At 32.3% G+C, this 7,373-nt stretch overlaps 1 long non-coding RNA gene and 1 pseudogene across 1 annotated transcript; both read left to right on the top strand.

The window, feature by feature from the left end:
• The first annotated feature begins 1,496 nt into the window (after nucleotides 1-1,496).
• Nucleotides 1,497-2,133, top strand: LOC111409557 (annotated as a pseudogene).
• Nucleotides 2,134-2,338: 205 nt separating this feature from the next.
• LOC111409263 lies at nucleotides 2,339-6,920 on the top strand. Its single transcript, XR_002705478.1, has 3 exons — nucleotides 2,339-2,386; nucleotides 2,600-2,693; nucleotides 6,728-6,920. It is a non-coding gene; the product is annotated as an uncharacterized LOC111409263 (long non-coding RNA).
• The last annotated feature ends 453 nt before the right edge of the window (nucleotides 6,921-7,373 follow it).

The raw sequence follows: 7,373 nt of genomic DNA, 5'->3' as shown, positions 1-7,373 counted from the left end.
AATTAGTTTTCGGACGATCTACACAATCTGCCTATTTAGCATAGATTCACACCCCATGCATCAATCGCATCCGGATTATTAATTTGAATCCCTTATTTCTTCCCTCGCTCAGGGCGGACCCACATGGGTCATGTTGGTCAAATGACCCTACAAAATTTTGCTCTTTTTCTTTGTTTTGTTTTTTACAATCTACTTTGATGCATTCGTCGGAATACCAAATGAAATCAAAATATTACATTCTTAATACCATTTCAAAGTGCTCATGACCTAATTTTTCACTCATTAATGGCATGCGAAGTGGTCAACTATAGCAAAAGTTATGACATGTTAAAGTAGGGCGTTTGAAACTAGTATTTTGAAAATTTTGATAATATCCTAACTTTAAAAATTCGTTTGCGATCATGTGCTATCTGAATCCACAAATCGTCTATGCCATGTAAAAGTTTGTTTCGAAAACTACATCGTTTTCATATCGAATGGTCCAAACAGATATCTAAAATAGTTAAATATGTATCAAACGTACGCTTCAAAAAAAACGTCTAACTCGTTTTTTGTTTTAAAAAATTCAATTAATTATTATTTTTGCACGATAAATTTTTCAATATAATTTATATCGTTTTATTCGGAAGTCTTACATGAAATATGATGTAAATTCTTTAGAATATAATTTATATCGTTTCATTCGGAAGTTTTACATGAAATATGACGTAAGTTTTTTAGGATCGTTACAGATTAAATATAATTTGAATTAATTTTGAATTATATTTGCTTTAAATTTGAATCTCATTTACTTCCTGAACTAAACTTGAATTTTATTTCAATTCATTTAATTTCTATATTTAATTTAATTTACTCAATGTTAGCTCAACATTTGTCAATGAAATGATAAACAAAAATATACAAGTAGCAAATTTTATTTAATAATATTAATAATGATGTAATTATACGACGTTTTCAAATTGTCAAAATACATATAAACTTATTTTCATTGATATTATATTGTTTATTTAAAAAATTATTTTTAAAATTTTGACCCCACAATACTAAAGGTCTACGTCCGCCCTTGCCCTCACTCATTGGCTGAGAAGCTCAAATGTAGCAAAATGAAGGTTGATGGAAAGAACTTGACATGGTTAGCTTATTGTCAGCTGGTTAGGTGTGGCATTTTCTGTTGCCTAGCAATTAGGACAATGAGGGTTTGGTGAATTTCAAAATTTCTTCTCGATTAATTGTACTGAATTTAGAGACGGCCTATATAGAACGGTTCTTATTTTGGTGCTCCCATTTGGTAAAATATTCATAACATCGTAATAAATTCCTTAGTAATATATAAAAAGAGTAACAAGCCCTCAGTAAGTGGGTAGTGCAAGTTATATCAGAATTTGATGTAATTGCAAAATTCATGATTTAATAGATGAGCTTTCGATCTTCTAGAAATTTATTCCTGTAGTACAATTTTTTTCTTCAGTTGAAATTTAGATGTCTGGCTTACGTGGATGATTAAGGTGAAATGCATTCTAAATTTATTTCCCTTATATTTCTATATCTAAAAAATTTGAGTGGTGTTAATCAACACGCAAATTCATCGTGGTTCAACAGGTAAAAGAGGGAAGCTATGATAACAAGGTGAACGAAATTGTAAACATTGTGACTGCAAAAGCTTCAAAGATCGGTTAGAAGACATGGGGACTGGTGAAAGGTGAAATGGCTTTGGCTTCACAGAAGTTTGAGGTGTACACTAAAGGCTATCACTGGAAGAATGATGGCTGGCAACAAAATGAAAACGAGAGAACTGGTTACCATTAGGATTTTGGACAGGAGTCTAAAGGGTGGATTTCTTCAGCTGGAGCACAATAATCATCTACTTATCAATTTAACTATGCCAGTTATGGTTCCTGGGATGATTGCAATAGCAAAGATAATAGGAAAGAAGATTCATCGAAGGAGACAACATTCCACAATTGTGATAGCTGGTTAGGCTGGGATGATGCTAAAGATGATGGGTACAATAATTTCTATGAAAATGCATCTGGTCAAAAGGCTGCAGGTTATAATGGAAAATCAGAAAGCAAGTGGACTAGGTGGTCAATTCTTCTCATTTTTCTTCTTCAAAGTTTATTTCCTCCCAATTGAACCTTGTAGAGAACTTGTTGATGTGTTAGCTTGCTGAAAATAGAATATAACTGTAAAATTTTCTATAGTGGGCTTGCAATATGCCCAAGGAAAATAAAGATTGTTTTGCTTAAAACATCTATTAAAAGAATTAATTATATTTCTTTTACTTTTACCTTGTCTCTATATATATACCTGTGGGTTGATAAATATTTACGCAAATAAAATTCATTGGTCCGATCTGCCAAAGTTTTGCATTCAACTTCTGCTAGAGGTATATTGTAATAACTTACTTTTCTTTCTTTTTAATAGAAATTTTTGTTGTTAATTAATGTCTGATTGAGGTTTTCATGTAGAAAACATTCAATTCTTTGATGTTCCTTTTTTCTTCGTTAAAGTTTAGGGTAGTGGTTTTACTATTAGATGGCTTTCTGCAGTCGTTTTTGTTAATTTCAAATTGGCTTTCTGAGGTTTCAATTTTTTGCAGTGATGAAAGCATTGAAAATGCCCTACGAGCATGTTTTATAGGTATTCAGATTGGTAAATTTCAAATTCATGGAGAAGGTGACAGCGGTCAGCAGGTTAGCAAGAAACCACTATTTTATTCCTATGTAATCTTGTTCTTGTTCTTGTTCTTTTTCCCTTTTTTCTGATTTTATTTCCTCCTCTTGTCACTAAAATGCCTCATTTGCTACTGATCTGGGAAAAAATGCCAAACGACATCTCAAATAGACATATATTGTTATTAGATCCTATCTTTAAGCTATCTTGAAAATAAGTTGAAAGGCTTCCCTGCTCCTACCTTGTTGTCCGAGCTATTGTTGAACTGCTCTAACATTCTTGGAAGTTGAAGCTTTACCCAAACACGCAATATCTTTCGGCTCATTTTAGTAGTTTATTACTGCAAAATTTTCTATTTTGCTTGTTGGGAAAGTAAAAGCAGAAGAAATCAGAGGTAGCATGTGAAACGTATAAGGGAAATTTAATCGAAAAACACTTTCTAAAAGTGTTCAGAATCTCAAGCTTAAGAGGTTTCTTTCCAAACCATAAAATGTTGAAATAATCAAGAAAGTAAATAACTAAAACTTCTAAGATAAAGAGTTTCTATTACCTCTTTCCATAGTGCATGACCAGTTACTTTTTTCCATGTTGATTTTTTCTCCATTGTTGGCAGTACTCCTATTTTTACTTGTGATGTAGAGGGAAAAGTAGTTTCGCATGCATTTAGGACACAGCCACAACTATCCTTGACTTTTCTTTTTATTCGTTTGTGTTCATTTCGAAAGAAATATAAAGAAGATATTATCTTTGAATCTTCACTTAAACACTTAGATTACTGGAAGCGGCTTAATGAAGGTTAACTGAATGCTAAAGTTTGGACCAGGTACCCGGATCATTATGCATTAATGGATTGAGTCCTATTTGTGTCGTTGTGATTGTATGGTTAGTTCTTGTTTTCATTTATCCTTAATTGATTATAGAGAAATGATATTATTTGTGTAGGTCTCACGAGGAGAGCAAAACACTATTCTATTTTAATGGAATCTTTGACAGTATTGCTTTTCTTTTACCTTACTACACATGGCCGGATGGTAACACTGGAATAACATGATCACCTCGTGAACTGGGGATTGAAACAGTTGGATCTTTTATTGTTGCAAAATATTTCATTTGAGCAAGTTTGATCTTCAAAATAGCTTGGTCTGAAAATGCACTAAATATTAGTCTGATTGCATTTTGCAATGCATCTGGGGGTCTCACAGTAGCTTAAAAATAATTTTATGATCAATTTCTTGCTTTTAGTACTTGAGACGCAGTGATGAATTTTTTTTACTCCGATTCTATTCTTTGAAAGTCTAATAGAGTAGATTCCAATCAATTAGTAATGATATAATATATTTTAGGACATGAAGATGCTGCCTTACAAACTCAACGAACCCTTGACTATTTAAAACTTTCGCTAGAATTTAATATTTAGCACAGCACACTGTGCAGATATGGTCTTGTGTTCCCAACTGTTAGTGACTTGGTAAAACTTCAATCTTCTTATCCTTTCGGTTTACATACTATCAAATCTAGAAAAAAAAAGGAACACTGCTATCATCAAATAATTAATGATATTGATGCCTCGACGTTTTTCTTGTAAGTCATGGTAAATGGGCTACTTTTTCCAGTTGTCTCTTCCACTCAACTTCTTTAGAGGTGTTTAACAGGAATCAGTACAAAGGTTGGTCAACATGAAGTCTTTGTTCCAATTACTAGAGGTATAATCTCATTTTCAGGATCCCCTTACATTCCAGTTTATAAGAGCTCAATCATCTTAAGATTAGCGTGCTTTATATATTCTCCTGAATTAGTGGCTTGAGCAGTAAGTAGATCAGTATGGTGAAATGTTCCATCAAACAGCTGTATGCTATTAGTATCAGTGGTGCTTCATCTTTAGAAATCTTCGGTTTGTCAAAGGAATGTACATTGATGAGAGAGGTTTATTTGGAAAAATGTGATTCTGTAGCATAGAGAAATAATTGTCAGTAGCATTTATCAAAAAAAGAAAAAAGAAAAAGAAAGAAATAATCTTCAGTAGCTGATGTATATCGCTTGTTTCATCCTTATGAATTGTAGATATTTGAGTTTATCCCAAAAAAATTAAAATAAAGTGATCATACTTAAATCGCTATACATTGCAAGACCCCATAGATAAAAAAAAATCTTATCAAATCACAGAATAAAGACAAGATGAAACCTGCTCTGATAATATCTACTAAGGAAACTTGGAAAGAGTATAGTTTTCTTTCACTCTTTTATTTTCTTCATGTTTCTTTATCTATTCAAGCGTGAAAATTTTATAGTATTCTTTTTTTTTTAACACTAAATGTATGTTTGCTATAATCGCACTGAGTAGGTGAGGGAAGAACTTAACAATCTTCTGGTCATTTTCAATTTTTTATTCTTCTGTTTTCCAGGGTGGAAAGAAAGCAGTGGTTGTGGAGGAGTGGGGAGGGGGAGAGGTAAGGAATGAGGATATTCACACATGTAAATATACACACTTGCACATTGGGCAAGACACACATAGAGCTGACAAACTAAAGTCCTCCTTTGATTTCTTCAAATGACTTTAAAGGACAAACCTTAAGTTGGATTGCTTTAAACAATCCTTTCAAAACTAAAAAGATAAAATTAAACAAAAATATCAAACAAAATAAAAAAAAAATCAAAAGATACTATCTGCTTTAATGATAACTATCCAAGAATGGTTATAGTTTTCTTTTTGCAGGGCAAAATATCTGTTTGCTTTAATGCGAGAAGTAAGTTATTGTAGAGGTTTGCAAACTTTCGAAACTTCACAATTTTTTATTTTCTCTTATCTCTTTTTGCTGGGGTTAGAAATTTCAAGGGTTGAAGAGAAAGAGGAGATGAGAAGAATGATATTAAAGCATACAGTCATGCAAATGCGCACACTTGTACACAGAGGGATAAGGGATAAGAGAGGAAAAGAGAGTCATTACAGTGAAATCTCTTTCTTGGATTTTGGTTGAAGACCTCCAATTACTTTACTTCTTGGAAATGCTTTTAAGGAACAAATCTTAGGTAGAATTAGTTTGATTAATACTTTTTCGGCTTAGAAGTTTGGAAGATATGATGTTTAAATTCTTATACAGGAGGTTTTGGAAGGCTAAAATTTTCGAATGAAAAGATTAAATTGTAAGTACTTAATAAGAAATTGATGGAAATGAGAAAAAGGTAAATGTAGAATCTAATGCAGGTTAGCGTATTAGATTTGTTGAGTGGTTTGCTAATGAAAAAAAAATGCATGACAAGAGTATCTCCAACTACCAAGACGATGTAAACCTTGTCAGCGGATTTCATAACCAAATGATAATGAACATGAACAGAGATAAAACTTCAGGCAAAATTCTTTTAATTTATGGATCACATGGCCTTTTGATTTCTTATTGAATTATGTATGGCTTCACAAAATCAAGAATTTTGTTTGTAATAAAATTGAATGTTACTTTTGATGGAAATGAAGAAGGAATGGAGAGCAACGATGGGTAATCATTGATGGATATAAGTACTCAGTAAAGCTCGTCAAGAAGATATCGTATGAGATTCATCAATTTCGGAGTGCACTTACCTGGTTTCACAAAGGTTTATAGTTAATGGAACGAAAAAGGTTGATTAGAGAAAATGAGAAGAAGCATCCCCTATAAGAGAGGAACAAGTACACAAAAAGGAGTAGAAAGTGTGGCAGTTGACTCTGGAGGTACTCCTTAGATAAACTAGCTTCAATGAGAAAAGAGTGGTTATAAGGAGTGCTTAATATCTTGCCTTTCTCTTTTCTCTCTTCAATTTTTTCTATCAGCATTATGGATTTAAGAAGTTAAATCGTCAAATCTATGTTGTGAAACTATGCACTTACACACATGACTTAGTGTTGAACTTTGTTTTCAACAGATGTGTGTGGTTGGGGAAAATGTAATTTGCAGCTGAGAAAATTTTTTAGTACACTAATTTGTTGCTACAAGTTACATATTGAAAGAATAGAGGGACACGGTCTTCTCAATTTTTGTACTTCTTATGATTCTGATCATTATGTGTTTTTGAACATCTTCAGGAGAAGGCTAATATTGGGAATGCATATGGTGCCAAGCCTTTGAAGTTAGATGGCAGTGGTGAAGAGTACCCAGGCGTTAGATATTAATCAAGAAATGAGTATTCCCTTTTATTACATTGTGTCATTTGAAATTTAACTGATTGTTGTGTAAGATGGTTATTTTCTACACAAACATATATATAAATATATGATCTTGACCAATGTATTTGTCTTTTTTTTTTCTTACCATTTACTAATGAAGCTCAACAAATCATATATTTAATTTTTTTGGGTTAGAAGATATAGATTGCTGAATCATTATGTCTTTCCTGCATAGATGTGTACATATGTTTTTTTGGTATTGCTTACAGCTTGTGGAAGTGTTAAGGTACATTCATAGGGCAAAAACATTGTGTTAGGAGCGTGCTTCAGATACTTTCCAATTGGTCATTGTGAAAGGGGAGGTAAACAACTTACTGGTTGATTTAATGCTATTTATTATGTAGTGTAATTTTCATACAACAGTATGAGAACTCCCCTTATTTTGATAAAATTATTTTCACTAACCATCATCAGTTTCTGCTATTGGATTGCTATAAAGTCTCAGTAAATTATATTTTCAAATGAGGGGTTTTTCCATTGTTCTCCTCTTCTATTTTATTTTTGT

This window comes from Olea europaea, chromosome 14 (assembly GCF_002742605.1).
Source record: "Olea europaea var. sylvestris chromosome 14, O_europaea_v1, whole genome shotgun sequence".
Lineage (NCBI taxonomy): Eukaryota > Viridiplantae > Streptophyta > Magnoliopsida > Lamiales > Oleaceae > Olea > Olea europaea.
The sequence above is the reverse complement of the archived record's forward strand: the minus strand, read 5'-3'. Positions and strand labels throughout refer to the sequence as shown.